The sequence below is a fragment of the Fukomys damarensis genome, unplaced genomic scaffold (genome assembly GCF_012274545.1).
Source record: "Fukomys damarensis isolate Sample0158 unplaced genomic scaffold, DMR_v1.0_HiC HiC_scaffold_21, whole genome shotgun sequence".
NCBI classification, from domain to species: domain Eukaryota; kingdom Metazoa; phylum Chordata; class Mammalia; order Rodentia; family Bathyergidae; genus Fukomys; species Fukomys damarensis.
Window position 1 is genome coordinate 18306637 of NW_022900933.1, and position 17037 is coordinate 18323673.

Here is a 17037-nt window from a genome sequence, read left to right on the forward strand (position 1 = left end):
GCCAAGGTCAGAGTAACTCGCACCCAAATTCCATTCCCACGACTAATACCTTCTGACTAGAAGGACAATGTACTAATTACAAGCATATATTTTGTTTATTCTGTTCCTAACTTAAGAATGCTTTGTCTTGTGTTTATAAGCCTTGCTTACATTAATTTCCGTAGAAACCACTATAGCTAGCCTTTACCCCAATTGATTGCTAATAAAAGTCAGCACCTGGGACTGGCCAGCGCCTCTGTATGTTGCGCTGGTATTGGTTATCCTGGCACCCCACTTTCTCTCTCCTGGTTCTGTCTCTTAGTGTATTTATTTCTCTGGCCTGCATTGCAGACTGGGCAGGTGGGGACTAGAGACTGCAGGAGTCTCAGCGATTGAGGACACTTTGTAATGCTCTTTGACCCTGCCTTTCCCTTAGATGGCACTCAGCAGCAGCATTCACCAAAATTCTGATCACACCTTGGAAAGACGTGAAAGAGGACTTCTAGTACTGCTTCAGAAAGTGGCAAGAGTAATTGGATAAGTGTGGTCTAAGTAAGGAGTATTTCGAGAGGGATAACATCAGTCTGTCTTTTGCTGTTATAAGCATTTTTGGTTGAAGCATTCACTGTACATTTTGATCACCCCTAAATTTATTCCTGACTTTACCATGCTACACATTTCACCCTGATTTCCATCACTCATCCACTCAGTCATGAAACAAACATGGGTGAATTGAGTGCATTTGGTGTACTCTGTGCCAAGGAGAAAGGACCAGCTCACTCAGACTTTTCTACTGACATTGTATGTATTGGGTAAGTACTCTCAAATCCATCTTGGAAATATGTCTGAATATATGGTTATCATAAATAAATAAATGCAGCAGTCCTCTCTTTTCTGAGGTTTTGCTCTTTATAATTTCTGGTGTCTGCTGTCCACTGCAGTCTAAAAATATCAAACAGAAAAGAGTAGAAATGAAAAACTTCATAAATAAGTTGCTGAACACCCTGAGTGGCATAATGTGATCACATGCCATCCTCCTCCATTCTGCCTGAGAAGAGAATCATTCCTTAGTCTGGCGTATCCACACGTTACATTACCTGTTAGTCACTTAATAGCCATCTCAGCAATCAAATTGGCTGCTTCAGTATCACAGTTCTTGTGTTCAAGAAATTCTTGTTTTGCATATGGTTCCAAAGGCCATGATGTTAGCCATTCAGGTATGCTACAGAAAAGCCAAAAAGTGCTTCCTTTAAATGAAAAGACAAAAGTTCTCTACCCATGCATAGGGTCTGTTACTAGCTGGAGTTCTCAGGCATCTGCTGTGAGTCATGGCATGCATCCCTCAAGGATAAGAGAGAATTTCTGTACATGAAGAACAGAGCCAGTCGTCTCACTGTGATGCCAGAGAATATGCTTTATAAAGGGCAGTTCCAGTGGTCAGGCATGGCAGGCCTGGGTGGAGAGGAGGATTCTGGGAAATGTGTGCCTCCCTGCAAAGGGACCTCATGCTTCTGGGAATTGTAATGAGCAAAACAACAGAATGAGCTCTTCTTACCACTCAGGCTATTCTTTAAGAGTCTTTCATCTGGATTTATACTCCTAGGTAACCAAGGAACCCTACTGGGTCACAACAGTGCAGAAAGTCACCAGCTAGTTTCAGGAACACCAATGAGAGTCCGGTTACTGCTTCCTGCGTGGCAGATTTTTTTATATGAAAAAAGCTCAGACCCACCCACCAATCCCCTGTCATTGGATGGCAGAATCTAGGGTGTGCAGAACACAAGGGACCTGCTTGATTCAGCCCACATAGGCTTGAAGATGTTTCACGGCCCACAGTACCCGTGGGGTGGCGGGGTGGCAGCCCATGCCCTTTGGCTCGGCCCTGTACCCTGCACCAGTGCCTGTGCATGCCTTGCTTATGTGTGCACACACACTCCTGCAGCGATGGTAATAGAGATCTACAGCCTGCGTTACCATTTGCTTTCATAAATAAATATATTAAATTGGTAAGCCAAATTTATTTCTGGCAACAGCTTGCCAGCAACACCTCTCCCTCTCATTCAGTCTCTGAAGCAACCCGGCCTCTCCCACCCCACCGCCAGGCATGATTTTCTCTCTTAAAATTTTATTTTTAATTTGTTGTGATGAATGAGTGACACCTCTGACAGCCGATTCGCAGAGATTAATAGAAACGACACAATATTTACGTCGGGCGCTACGAACAATTATCCTGCCATCTATCTCTGAGATTATCTTCCTGATTGAAAACTACTCATCCGTGTAATCGGAATTATTTGGAATTAGAAGGGAATTTATAGCCCCCCTGGAGCACACTGTCTCCCCTTGCATCTCTGCCTCGGTCTCCATCATTCTCCTGCATCGCCTCTGGGATCTTTCGGCTTCTCTTCCCTCCCTGTGATGGGGCAGAGGGAAAAGCATCTCTCTTCTTGCAGTGCTGTGCGTCAGGGCAGAGGACATCTCTCTGGGGTGGCGGAAGAGTGCAAGATCTGGGACCTCACAGTGCTGGCTGGGTGGGAGGTCTCAGTGTGCTGGAGGGATTAGGGTCAGTGAGGGCAGCTCTCGAGCTCAAGATAGATGAATATAATCTGAAGACAGGTTTAATGTGAAGGTGGAGGAGAAAGGTGACTTTGGAAAGCACGTGAGTCAGACTGACAACTGTAAGATATCTAAGGGAGCAGGCGAGGGGTGGGATAAGTAGTTGGAGATCGCCACGAAGAGATTGTTTTGGTCAGCTGGGGCTGTTGTCACAAATTCCCTAGATGGTATTCACAAATATTACTTCTCACTCTTCTAGGAGCTGAAAGTTGGGGACCAGGGGCCCAGCATGGTGGGGTTCTTATGAGGGCACTCTCCCTAGCGTGCAGATGGCTGCCTTTCTTTCTTCTTTTATTTTTTTCAGTAGTGAGGATTGAACCCAGGGCATTTGCGTTGAGCTGCATCCCCAGCCCTTTTCTTGTTTTCATTTGGAGACAGCGTCTTGCTAGATCATTAAGCTGCCTGGGTTGGGCTCAGACTTGTGATCCTGTACCTCAGTGTCCCGGGTGGGATACAGGTGTGTGCCGGCACACTTGGCTCCAGATGTCCACCTTCTTGTTGCATTCTCTCATGGGGCAGGGCTGAGACTGACTACTGTCTCTTCTAAGGGTGCTAATGTCACTGTGAGGGCTCCACCTCATGACCTCCCAAAGACATCATCTTTAAATACCTGTGCCTTGTGGGTTAGGGTTTCAACATCTGGATCCTGGGGAGACACAAATATTTGCTCCATGGCAAACAGCTGGTGGGAAAGCCAGAGGAGGGCAAGTCAGGCTGATCGGAACTTGGACTATATCCAGGCTGGCATTTGGGTTGAGGAGGTGAGGTCTGGGGCCAGACAGCTTGGATCTGCTGAGACTAGTGCACCTGCTTGTCAGGCTGAGGAGGCTGGAGAGCAGCGGTCAGTGAGAATGAATGGAGGTGCCGTGAACGCACCCTCTCTCTGTCCTCAGCCCACCCCTGCCTGTTAGCCCAGTGGAGATAAGGTTGAGCTCTGAGTCAGCCAGACTCCAAACTGACTTCCCATTCTGCCACTTCAAAGCTGTGTGACCCCAAGCAAGTTTCTTACCTTCTCTGAACTTCAGTTTTTCATCACAAATTTGTAATTTGCAATCCTCTGTTGGAAGGTGCACAGTCTATAGATTGGGGACAGCAACAGTGCTGACTTGACAGAGGTGTGGTATGGGGTAAGTAGGGTCTAGCACAGAGGGCACTTGCTCCCATCTTAGTACATAGGAAAGGCTCCATCCATGTGGGTGCTCCGGGGGAGGCGGACCTGAACGCCCAGCCCCTTGCAGACTCCTTTCCCCACCCGGCATCCCATCCTCCGCGCCTGTCCACCTGCAGCCTCCTCCCCTCCCCGCTGTGGCACTGCCGTGTCTTCTGCAGCATGAGGCAGGTAGGGCCCTGCTTCATGGGTGCATGCTAAGACCTCAAAATCACTCTCTACCACTTCTCTTCTCCCTTGTAATTGCCAGCAAGTGTTGAACACAGGCACATTGTAAATTGTCTACCTGCATTCATATGTTTAATGTAGACAGTATCCCTACAGGCTATTATGAATTAACATCTCCACTTTATAGGTGGAGAAACTGAGGCACTGACCACCTACATAAGTTGCTAAAGCCACATAACTAGAGGTAGGTAGCTTCTAAGATGCCTTCAAGATCTCTAAGCTCCCTGCCTTTGGTATTCACTTCCCCTTAGGTGTGGACCAGGCTCGGTGATCTGCTTCTAATGAGTAGAATTTGGCCAAAGTCTGAGACAACACTTGAGAGTTGACAAAAGACTGTGGCATCTGGTCCTGCTCATCCTCCCTTCCAGGCTCTTCTTGGGTAGCTTGTGATGAATGGAGCCGTCACTGGCGAGGCCTCAAGGAGCTGAGGCAGCTTTTGGTCAGCAGCCGTGGGGACCTGAGGCCCACTAAGGACCAAACAAGGAAGTGTGGAAGTTTGAGAGGATGGCAGCCCTGCTGGATACCCTCATGGTGACCTTGTGGGAGATGCTGAGCCGGAGGACCAGCTAAGCTAACTCTAGATTCCAAGTCTTACAGAAATGGTGAGACCCTAATGCTACTTTAAGCTGCTGAGCTTCGGCTCACTTGTTACACAGCAGTAGATCCCTGTACAGCAAGGAACATCCTGTCCAGTACTCAGGCCCAGGTAGATGCACCCTAGAGCCTTTGCTCTTAGCCCCCTCACTACATGGCACATGACAAGGTCCCCTGGGATGGAGCTATTCAGGTTCTCCATATCTGAGCTGGACAGAGAGCCACGTGAGATCAAAGCCATGTTCTAGTGAAGAAAGTTTTGCAAGTGCCACATGGCAAAGGTCTCTTCTCCCACTGGGTTAATTTAACCCTGTCCATGGGGCATATGAGAAGTAGATGCCCTTTTAGGTCTAGAGGTGCTTCATTCCCAGGCTAGTGTGTGAAAAAACAGCCCTCCTTTGTAAGAAATGTGTTGTTAGCAAGTAGCCTTGGGCCCAGAGCAGTTGAGGAGAATCCCCCTGAAGTTCTAGAGAAGAGCTTACAACTTGAGGACATCTCATCTGGCAGGTAACTTGTCCCCACCTCAGGCCCTGGGAGGACTTTGTCTACCACACTGAATCAAGCCCGGGAGCTACCTCACTAATGCTGGGGAAACAGCCTCTGAGTGCTCTTTAAATAGTGGAATTCAGTGGTTCTTCAGGAAACACTAGTGTCATTAGGATGTTACTCTTTGTTTTACATGAATGGCTTTCTTCAGGAAGAGTTGGCTAATTCCCTCAGGGGAGTTTGGAGCCTTTGGAAATAAGTGGAGTCCAGGGCCCATCTCTGAGGAACAAAGGAGGCCAGCATGAATGCCAGTGGCATGCATTTTGGACAGATGGGACCAGGATGGGACAGATAAGAGAACAAAGCTGCATATAAATAATAGACCTTACCATCTTGGCTGATTTTTTTTATACTTGAGAGAATATTGCCTTTTTTTAAGTTGGGTTGAGCCAGTGTGTGAAGCAGCAGACTTCCTGCAGCTCACACTGAGTTAGCTACTAGAGAGGAGCTCCATCCAGGGGCACCTGTGACCTCTACAGGACCCAGTCCCTTTCCCAACCCTGCTGTCCTTTAAAAGTTGCGTGGAGTCCATTGTTTCTGGCTGTCAGCTCAGGGTCTGGTCGGCTACTTCAGGATGACTGGTTCAAATGGGGCCATTGCCTGAGGACAGGAAGACCAGAGCCAGGAGAAGGAGCCCCTCCTGTGTTGTGGGTGACTTCAAGAGAGGTGGGGGACATTTCCAAGGAGTGGTCTGAGAAGGAAGACTTCGGGTCACCATAAGGAAAGAACATCGATCTTCAGCCCTTTGATTGCAGTTTCACTTGAAAGTAGTCCAAGCCCTGAATAAAGACAGTCTCCACAAACTTGGTCTTAGAAGTTAGAAGAGGCTGGTAAGGGATGAGTTCAACAGGGCATCATGTCATCAGCTGTGTTGTTATCTGATTGCAAGTAAAAGAAACCAACTGAGCTAACTTCAGCAAACCAGGATTGTGGTGGGAGGAGGGAGAGGCTCACAGGAAGGGCCAAGACACAGAAAGGCCAGGAGCCAGGGCAACTGCAGATGTGGGTGCACTTGGCTATTTCCAGTCTTAGGGCACCCAGTTTAAAAGTCACGGTAGAGAAGAAAGCATGCAGTCCCTGAGCTTGTCATGTGATTGACATGGTCACCAAGGCTGCAAGCAGTGGGTGTGGAACAGCTCCCCAAAGCAGTACTGGAGAGAAGTTTCCAGAAAAAGGGTGTGCTGGACAAACAGAACAACAGGCGTTCTACTGCATGCCATCCCCTCTGCCCCAAACCCACGGACACCTCCCTTCCTCTTCTCTCTCTCCTCTCACCTTCGAGTTTGTCTCATAAACTGGAGAAAGGTAGTCTTCCTTCCGGGGATCCCGAGCTTCTCCAGCAGAAATGAGGTCACCAACACCTTAGTGTGGATGCCCCCCCTTCCCTTCACAGATGCCTGTTGTGTCCTCCTGTGTCCAACATGCGTCCTAGTGACATCAGCAGGTCCTGGGAGAAGCTACCCAGGAGGAACCAGGTGTGGGATAACGCGTAACAATTGCCCCTTCCCTTTGAAGCTCTTTGGATGCAAACAGACGATTCTACGGAGGATGAGGGCAGGGCCCAGAGACAGAAGCTGAACCTTATTTAAAACTGACAGGGAGATGTCTGTATTTGTTTGGAGCGGGGAGAGCAGGGTAGGGGCACAGCGAGGTATGTGCTGTTGTGTGTGGCCTGGGAGCTTGCAGAGCAGACGAGGCCACTGGTGCCACATTCGCCCAAGCGGAGGAGCCCAAACCTGCCCACCCTCAGGCAGCACCTCAGGTCCTGGAGGACTCAGCCCGAGTGAGGAGTCCCGAGGGCTGCCTCTTCTGAAGAAAGGCCGTGGGGTGGGTGTACAGAGTGCAGAGAGTCAGCAGGGTAAGCAGCCCTAGTACAGGCAGAAGATGAGATTGGAGAGGGCAGTTGGAGCAGGAGTCTGAGGGAAGGAAATGACTACAGAGAAACAGATCCAATTGAGCAAGACTCCTGGAGATGGATTTCCCTGCCTTGGTCCAAACTCAAATCCCTGTGCTCAGATTAATTAGCAAGGAAATATTTTCCTGTCTGCAGAAAAAGGCTGCCGGATTGCCAGTGGGACGTGAGGGTGGGCAGTCTATCAAATAACTACTAATTAGGTTACTTCCCACTGCTGTTGACATGCTGGGGACATGTTCCTGGACCAAAATAAAAGGGGGAGGAGGGGAGAAGAACAGAAGCAGAGACAGAAGAGCAGACCAGGTTCCTCTCAGCTCACTTTAGAAAACCCTCAGCTGGAATTAGGAAGGAAGGGGATCCAAAGCCCAAAGAGGGGGCGGCACAGGAGAAATGCTGTGCTGGCTAGAGACACCCATGCCAAGACCTGCATTCGCGCTCGTACTTCATTCTTTCCTACATGTGACCCAAAAGCATGCACAGCAGAGTCTGTCGCTGGGGAGGCCTGGAAGGGGGTAGTCTCGAGGCAGAAGGAATTTGGGTGCTGCAAGTAATGTTGGGAGATGTCCATGGGGTTTACTATGTTAGGAACTGTCTTCCTAACAGTCAGGCACTCAGCAGATGTGAGAGGGGAGTTGTCCTCACAACTGTAAGGAAGACATTTATTACAGATATAGAAATTAGGGCCCAGAGAGGTTTAATAATTCACCCATATCACACAGCAGGTAAGAAGTTATGAAGCTCAGTTTTGAACCCAGATCTTTCTGCCTAACTCCAGCCCCACCTGCCCCCAATCTCTGCTTATGGATAATACACACTTGCTAATACAGTCTCTTCTTTCTTGTTCCTTTGCCTGAGTGTCCTAACTCCTCCCTGAAGTCCCCAAGATGTAATCTTCCGTACATCACACACACAGGAACCTTATCTGCATTGTGAAGCACCATTTTCTATGAGGTCCGAGACTTTGAGGTCTAGTAGTGACCCTGAGGTCATCATCTAATTTCTTTAGTGAGAAACTGAACTGGAACCATGTGAGACGGATGGGCACCTGACCCACAAAACACAGTGTACCTCCACTTCCACAGCCTTCATTGTGCCCAGGTGGAATCTGCCCATTTCCTGACATTTTGTTCTTGCTAGTGACCAGGAAGATGAATCCTGTGGTGTATGCACCATGGCCCTCAGCTGTCCCTTCTGCTGCTGGTCCGTGCTCTTCTGTCCACCCTGTCCTTGAAAGCAGAGTTGGTCTACAGTGTGCTCCCTAACTCTCCATGGTGAGCATCCCTTCTGGTGAGTTCTGTTCTTCAGTGGTGTGTATCTTTTCCACTTTCAAAATTCTCTCTCGTCGTGCTCATCCTTCAGTGAAAGCAGCCTTTTAAGGCCCCCATAGCCTGAGCATTTCTTGGTTCCAAGGACTGCATCTTTGCACATCTGTGTCTCTTGCACTTAGAATTGTAGGTCCTGGTAATCAGTGTCCCAAGAATGAGAGCTGAATGAGAGTGAAGCCTTAACGATTTTTTTTGGCTCTCATCCAGCCTGCCTCTAATGCCTTCCTAGTTTTAATGCTGACCCCAGAAGCCCCCAGGAAGGATCAGGGTGTCTAACTCTCCCATGCCCAGTAGAGAGAAAGAGCACCCTGCGGGTACCCAGGTTCCCTCTCAACCTGAGAAGAGCAGAGATGTCACACAGGTGCCACGCCTGCCAGACCGAGATCAGGATGAAGGAGCTGCTGCTCTTGATCAAGGGCCTTTGGAAGCAGATCCAGGCCTGAGGACCTGGGCACAGGATGCCAAGGGAGGGCATGGGGGCAGCAGCACAGGCGGGATGAAAGAGTGACCCGGAAAACCTGCTTCCCTGGAGCAGGTCCTGTGTGAGCTAGAGAAACCTCCCCACAGAGGGGCAAGCTGGCAGAGCAAGTGGGTTACCTAAAAATAAAATTGAGAAGAATGAGTCTGTAAATTTGAGCATTTTAAACAGGTGTAAGAGGGAGAAGGTGATCAGGCTCTCTGTAAACCTGAAAGCATTGAGCTATAAAATGAAGCAAGCACAAAGTCAGGCTATATACATCTAAATTTAAATTCATTGTTACATCCAAATATGTTTCAAGTGCATCACTCAGGGTCTTTTGCTATTTTATAAGGGAATGCCTCTATTTCTTTTATTTAATATTACTAGAATAGAAACTCATTTGTTATTTCAACCAGATGCAAACTTCAACTATGGGAATCTTATCCCATCCTACTTGTAATACTTTAATATCCTGAATGAAAAAGGAAAAAGATAAATAAAATTCTCACCAAGCCCTCAACACGAATTCATTTTCATTTATTTTTCTTTATAGCCAGTTGTCTCCCTTTGTACAATTAGCTTTCTCTCATTTTTTAACCTGAAAACCTACAACATTTACTTTTCTAGGGTGAAGAAGGAAACAGTCAACTGAAATTATTCACTCTGTTGCAAGTGCAGGTGTTTGTAACAGAGTGGGCCGGCTTCCCACAACAGGAGATGGTCCTCTGCGGTTTGTCTCGGCAGCTTCGCGTGCAGTTTGCCTATTTCTCACTCCCCAGAGGAAAGAATGTCCACCCCTACCTGGGACTCCTTATTTCTTCTACACCAGGAAACCAGGCAGGTGAGCCGAGCAAGCCAGAACCCCTCCATGGCGGGCCTTGGGCAGGCAGGCTTTCCCGGAGGTCCCCTCGCCTGTCCTCAGGGCAGACTCTCCAGCTGACCCCAGTCTTGAGACTTCCAGCGGGAGGTGCGGACCTGCATGTGTGTGAGTGTCTGCAGACAGGTCTGGTTGTAGCTCCCTAAAACAACCAATGAGAGACTGTGTGTAAGTAGCCAATCAGGTGCCAGGCACTCACCACAGGTACTTAGTAGATGTCAGCACAGGAATGGAGCAGATGGAAGGTGAGGTCAGGACAGGAGGGGGCAGAGAGAGAGAGGAGCATACTGTAAAGTCGCCAGGGTGTTTTTGAAGAAAAAGAATGAATTATAGAGGCAGGAAGCCCTAGGTTCAAGTCCCAGCTCTACCCCTTGCTGTCTTTCTTTGCAAGTTCAGATAAGTTGAAAGTTTTCATCTGTAAATTTTAAGAATGGGCATAGTAATCTCTATCTTGTAGAGTTGTTGGGATTGAGTGAAATAATACATGTAGAGGGCCCGTACAATGCCCAGGTCCAGTAAATTATTGCTATTTTTCTTTTTATCATCTTTTTTTTTTTTTTTTTTTTTTTTTTTTTTTTTTTTTTCCATCTGTGCTTGTAAAGCAGGTGCTGGAACCACTGAGCTAAATCTCTGGCTTATCATCACTTTAAAGATGGTCATGGACAATAAAGATCCCTAATAATGAGCATTTTACTTTTAAAAAGAGCCCAAATTGAAAAATCAATGCTACACACACACACACACACACACACACACACACACCTGGTAAGGGATTAATATCCAGAATATATGAAGAGCTTCAACAACAAAAACAAATGATCCAAGAAATGAGCAAAGGGCTTGAGTAGCTATTTCTCCAAAGAAGATATACAAATGACCAGTAAACCTATGAAAAGATATTCAATATCACTAATCATTAAGGAAAATATTGATAAATTGGTATTAATATTAAGAGCTTTGGTCAGCAAAAGAGTGAAAAAGCAGCTTTAGATTAGAAGTAGATATATGCAATATTCATAACAGAGACATCTAGAATATATGAAGAACTCACAGAAATTAGTAAGAAAAAATATAATCATCCAAGATGGGCAAGCAATTTAAATAGCCATTTCATGTACCTGTACAAGATCCAATAGCATAATACACATAGAAAAAGATGCTCAATATTAGTGGTCATCCAGGAAGTATAAATTAGTCACAATGACATTTATTACACACCTACCAGAATGAAGGAAATTGAAATGTATTAAGCTATCTGCATGTGATTTGTGTATTTTATATATGTGAGTTTCCCAAAATATTAACTTTAAAAATAACTTCATATGATTTTTGATTTATGTTACTGACTTTATTAAGGCATAATGTACATATAATCAAATGCACTCGCCCTGAAAGACAGTTTAATGGATCTAGACCAGGAATCAGTGAGCTGTGACCCTTGAGCCAAATCCAGCCACATCTATTTGCAAATTATTTGTGGTTGCTGCTCTCCTACTACTGGTGAGGAGTATCCACAGAGAGCACATGGTCTTCAAAGCTGACTTTTTGTAGGAAAAGATTTACTAACTTCTAACCACCACTACTCTATTAAGAAATAGAGTGTCAGCCAGGCAAGGTGGAGGGAGCACACCCATAAACCCAGCACTCTGGGAGCTTGAGGCTCTAGGATCACAAGTTCAAACCCAGCCTGGGCAACTTAGCGACTCAGGAAGAACTTGTCTCAAAATTTAAAGGGCCGGGGATGAAACTCAGTGCAAAGGCTCTGGGTTCAATCTCCCTGCTGAAAGACTGAGGAGAAAGAGGAAGGGAAAAAAGAGAAGGGAGAGGGGGAAGAGGAGCACAGGAAATAGAAGAAGGAGGAGGAGGAGGTAGAGGAAAGAGAAAAAGGGATATTTCCTTCGGTCCCAAAACATCCCTTCCTGTTCCGTTGCCCGCCCTGCTCCTGGCTCTGCTTTGTGATGTTCTAGATTACTTTCACCTTTCCTAGAATTTTATACAAATGCAATCACAGACCATGTGCAGTATTTGTCTATATTGGACTTACTCATTTAGTGTGGCATTTTGATATTCATCTATGCTGTGAGTGTCTGTAGTTCAGGATTTTATGTTGCTGGGAAGCTATGTTGCTATGCTGTGACTTACTTGTTCACTGGTTGGTGGGCATTCAGAGTTGTTTCCAATGTTTAGCTCTTACAAGTAAAGTTGCTATAAATATTTATATGCACAGTTTTGCATGGATATATATTTTCATTCATCTGTGTGCATAAAAGTAGAGCTGTTGGATTATATAGTGAATGTAAGTTTGACTTCTTAAGAAACTAGTAAGCAATTTTCTAGGGTGATTAACTGCCTTGCCTTCCCACCAGCAATGTATGCAAGTTCCAGTAGGTTTATGGTCTCATCAGTACTTGGGATTAGCAACCTTTTCCTTGTTGGCCATTCTGATGAGCAAGTGACGGTATCTTGTTGTGACTTTAATTAGGTTTTTTCCTAACCATTAATGATATTGCACTTCTTTTGTGTGTTTATGAGCCATTTGTATATCTTATTTTGTCCGTTCAAATCTTTTGCACATTTTAATTGGGTTGTTTGTCTTATTGAGCTGTAAGATTTCTTTATGTATTCATGGTGCGAATGGTGTATGTGTGTGTGTGTGTGTGTGTGTGTGCGTGCACGCTCACACGCATGTGTGCACGCACACACACAGGGAGGGGGAAAGGAAGAGAACATTTTCTTCCAGCCCGTGGATTGAATTTTTATTTTTTAATGCTGTAACAAATGACCACACATTCGGTGGCCAAAGACGACACAAAAGATTTACTTTCCTCTTAATATAGTCCTCTAAAGGTCCTGACTGGGAGAGGGAGATTTTCTCAGAGCTGCCTCCTCCGTACTGAGCTCTGTGGGAGATCTCCAAAGCCCTTCAATAGCTGTACATTTGATCCAGCTTTTCCGTTCATTCTTGGTGGGCGCACCAATCCCATACAAACTACTCCATCATATGAGAAGCAGAATATAGATAATAATCTTTTTTTTAACAGTCTCCAGAATTATCAGTTAGGCCCTGATCCAGGACTAGAATTCATTCATTTTCAGACAAATTTTTACTGGCTTCTATGTCCCAGGCACTAGTCAAATGCTGGGGATGTAACAATAAGCAAAGGGCAAAAGTTGCTGTACATGTGATGTTTCAATTTTAGTGGAAGGGACAGACAATTAGCAAAATAATTAAGCAAAATATACAGTGCCTCAAGTCATGAAAAATGTTAGGGAGAATAAATCAAGAAAGGGAGCAGTAAACATTTAAGGGAGTGAGCATGCTTTTACTTAGAAGAGCTAGGGAAAGCCTTCCTGGGAAGCTGATGTATTTTACCCAAAGATCTGCAGGAGTGAAGGAGAAAATCACACATGTATGGGGAGAGGAGTATTTCAGGAGAAAGGAACAGGAAAGGCAGAAGCCACAGGCAGGTGCACAGCTGGAACTCTAAGGGACAGGAGCCGGTTTGGCTGGGGAGAATGGTGGTGGGAGGCAGCAGGAGATGAGGTCAAGGAAGAAATTCGGGGGACCTTAGAGGTCACGGTGAGGACTGCAGCTTTGCTCTGAATCACTAAGTGGGGGAATAGATAGAAGGGCAATGGCAGGAACAAGAGGACTTATTGGAAGATGGTGATGTAGGGAGAAAAGGTCTTGGACCAGGGTGCAGAAGAGCACGAGCTAAGGCTGAGCCAGAAGGATCAGAAATGGGAAGAAAGGAGTCAAAGATACCCTGGGGTTTCGGTCTGAGCCACTGGAAGAACGGGAAAACCATTTACCGAGAAGGGAAGGAGGTTTGAGAGGCAGGAATAGAGGTAGCAGAAGCCCGACTTTGGACATGAATGGAAAGGTCATGAAGTTGTCATCACCCACCAGAGTCCCAGCCTGGAAATCACACAGCGAAGCAGTTGCAGAGTGAGCGATAGCTACTCCCCCCAAGCCCCTTAAAAGCACGTTATAAGCAAGTTGCAGGCCAAGTTATGTCTCAGAAACTCATGAATTAGCCTTCCACTAGGAATAAGCAGCAGGATCACTTGATCCAACCAGGTCTGTGGGCTCAACGAGGCCCCAGATCTGTACTTTTGGGCGTCCCAAGTGCATCTTGCTTGCAGGGATCACTCAGGAAAACACCCAGATTTTAGAGACAGGATTCTTATTACCCTACAGCCCCTCCCCCCAAACAAAATTCCCAGAGTTCACAGCCCGGCAGATCCTCCCCGTAATAAAGGCACACACACACACAAATACTGGCTTCAAGCCTCATCATAATGGGCCCACCCTCAGATGCCTCTGGACTGCTACCCTCAGGACACACCAGGAGAGAGTGTTTTCAGGACACATCTGCTCCCCTAGACATCGTCTGGGGTTGGGTTCCCAACAGCTGGCCCTGGGAGAAGACTGTTTGGTACAGCTGTTTCACTGGGGCGACAATTCAGGAAGCTCAAGAGAGGGGTAGGGAAAGCAAGACAGGGAAGAGAGAGGACGGTAAAAGGTGTGGAAGGAGAAGTTCTGCTGTGGGCACTGGACTTCTCAGACACCAGGTGGAACACACCCCAGAATCTTTCCCGAAGAGGACTGAAGCTGGAGCACCCCCCGGTCACTGACCCCCAGTGACAGCCCGGGGGCAGGGTAGCTCTCTGGCTGTACCCACTTTAGGAAGAGCTGAGTGGTCGGCGCAGATACTGTCAGGCTACAAGAGGAGCTCACGTGCTTCTGCAACTCGATTCAGAGAGGGGCGGTGGGCGGGGCATCCCCAGCACCCCCGTGCACAGAACTCACAACTCCCACACAAGCACTCCTGTCTGACATCAGCCTGCACTTTACAGGCCACTGCTTCTCCATCCCGATCCAGTCCTGACCTTCTCAGAGCCACTGGCCCAGGGTGGCTCACTGGTCCAGACACAAGCAAAGCTCCAACTCTCGGCCTCTGACCTTCACCCCTCTTCCTGAGCTGGGCATTCTTGACTGAAATCCTGGCAATCCCTGGGATGGAGCTTGACCTAAGTGGCACACTCGCTTGCCAAAGTACCTCAAGCTCAGCTGCAGACAGGCTAACAGTGATGGTCAGGCGAGACTTCTCTGACCCTGCAGTTCGAACACGTGAGAAAGAGCCTGACCCAGGCAAGGTCCAGACCAGGCTGAGGGTTTTAGGCACCAGAACCAGTTCCTGTGACTTCCTTCTCACCACCCTCAACTTTCCTCTCCGGATGCCTCAAATCTCTTATGCTTTTTGTTTATCTACATGGAAGATGTCCCTAATCTACCTCCATGCCTGATGGTCTCTTCTTTAGCTTTCAGAGCCCCTCTCAAATAGCCCACCTTTTCATGAACTCACCAGTTATAGTCTTCTGATCACCCAAAACACTGGATCCTACCCTCAGTATTTATTACGTTGTGTCATATTTTGTCTCTCTATGTTTGGCTTAACAACAGTGATGGTAGTTTGTTCTGGTCCTTGGCCCAACTCCTGGCTCATAGTAGGTGCTCAGTAAACATTTGCTCAATGGGGTGGTAGAGGAAAGGGAGTAGTCAGGATTGTGGGGCAGGAGTGGCTTCTGTTCTTGAGTCACTTTTCTTCCAAAGCCTCCTCCCAGAAGTGCAAGGCAGGGAAAAGTGACTGCCTGGAAGGGACAGGTTCCTCTACCTGCGGAGCACAGACAGGACTCTAGGGACATGCTGCCTTTCCCCATCCCAACATTTAATGTGTGACTTGTCACTTTTCCTGAACGTTAGTTCCCTTATTCGCCTATAACATTTTCACCCTGCTGGGTCTCCTTGGTTACCAGGCCCCAGCCCCACACCACACCCGCCACAACCTGGTCATCTGTGCTTCATGTTGGCTGACAGGGGCTTTGGCATTTGTCTCATCCGGACACCTCCATGCTGGGCAGCCACGGCAGAGTGCCCAGGGGCCTCTGTCACCCTGTGGGGTGGTACCTGCAGGCCTTGGGGTGTGAAGATATGGAGGCGTCTGTGGAATCCAAATAGATTGCTGATCCCCCTTCAGCAGAGGCACCTTCATCCGGGCCTCAAGTTCACATTAAGCTGTAGCCATCCCTTCCTGCCTCTCTTCTTCCCTCCCTTCTTTTTACAGATATCACCTAACCTGTGCCAGAGATGGCCTCACAGTGGGAGACAAATCAGCACAGGTACCTCATGCAGGGAGAATCTGTGAGGGTGCAGGCAGAGGTGCTGACAGGAGAGGAGAGGGGTGGGCTCCAGAGGGGACCGGGACTGAGCTGTCAGAGGCCACAGAACCCAGGTAAGCAGAGTCAAAGGCTCATGACAAAGTGGTGTTCTGAAAAAAAAAACAAAACTGTAGCTAAACACATAAGGCTAGCATTAGTTCATTTTGGTGGCAAATATTCCTTACCTTTTCCATTTTTATGTATTAAAACTTCTTATGTTTAATATGGTTTCTGCATTAGATCATCTAATTAAAAAGTTTTATCCAATAATTTACAATTGCAACACATGAGGCATAGCTTGTATAAGGCATTATCATCGGTCTCCCTAATGACTCTTTTTGTTCTTTGTTTTTTGTGGTGTTTTGTTTTGTTTGAGACAGGATCTTGCTATATAGTTCAGGCTCACCTTAAACTCACTATGTAGCCTGGGCTGGCCTCGAACTCATGGCAATCCTCCTGCCTCTGCCCCCCAAGAGCTAGGATTATAGGCATGTGCCACCCCAAAGAGCTCCCCTGAATAATTGGCCTTTGTCTTATGGCCACCCTTGACTTTCTCCTTAGCCCTCTAAGTGGACTCATTCATCCCTTAAAACCTTTCTCAAAGATCACCTTCCTAGGGCAGCCTTCCTGCCCCCTCTCAGAGTTAGCTTTCCATACTTTTTGCTCAGAACATAACCCTAATAAATGCTCACACATCCTAATTTGTTTGTATCTAGACATCTTCTCTTAGTGTGCAGAATCTTTGGGCGTTATCTGCACCATGTTCCTGTCCACCCTCAGCTTCTAGCAGAGCGCGCAGTTACGTACACTAGGTTCCCAGTGATGATTCTCCATTCTTGGCGAGGTCTGTCAGATGTAGAAATGAATGTTTAACCTTCAAACAACAAGCTTTCAAAGATATTAATAGGAGATATTTGTATACAAAGGATATGCTAATTAAATTAGTTTTATTTAGTCATTCACACAAACTCAGCAAGAACTCCACTTGGTTGCTATTAATGTTTAGTGTGATTTACTGTAAGTACTAGAAATGTAAAAAATGTGTTTCTTTTACAAGGAAAGCCACAGTTCCTCCTGGTTTTCCCCACCCCTGTCCCATTTGTCAGA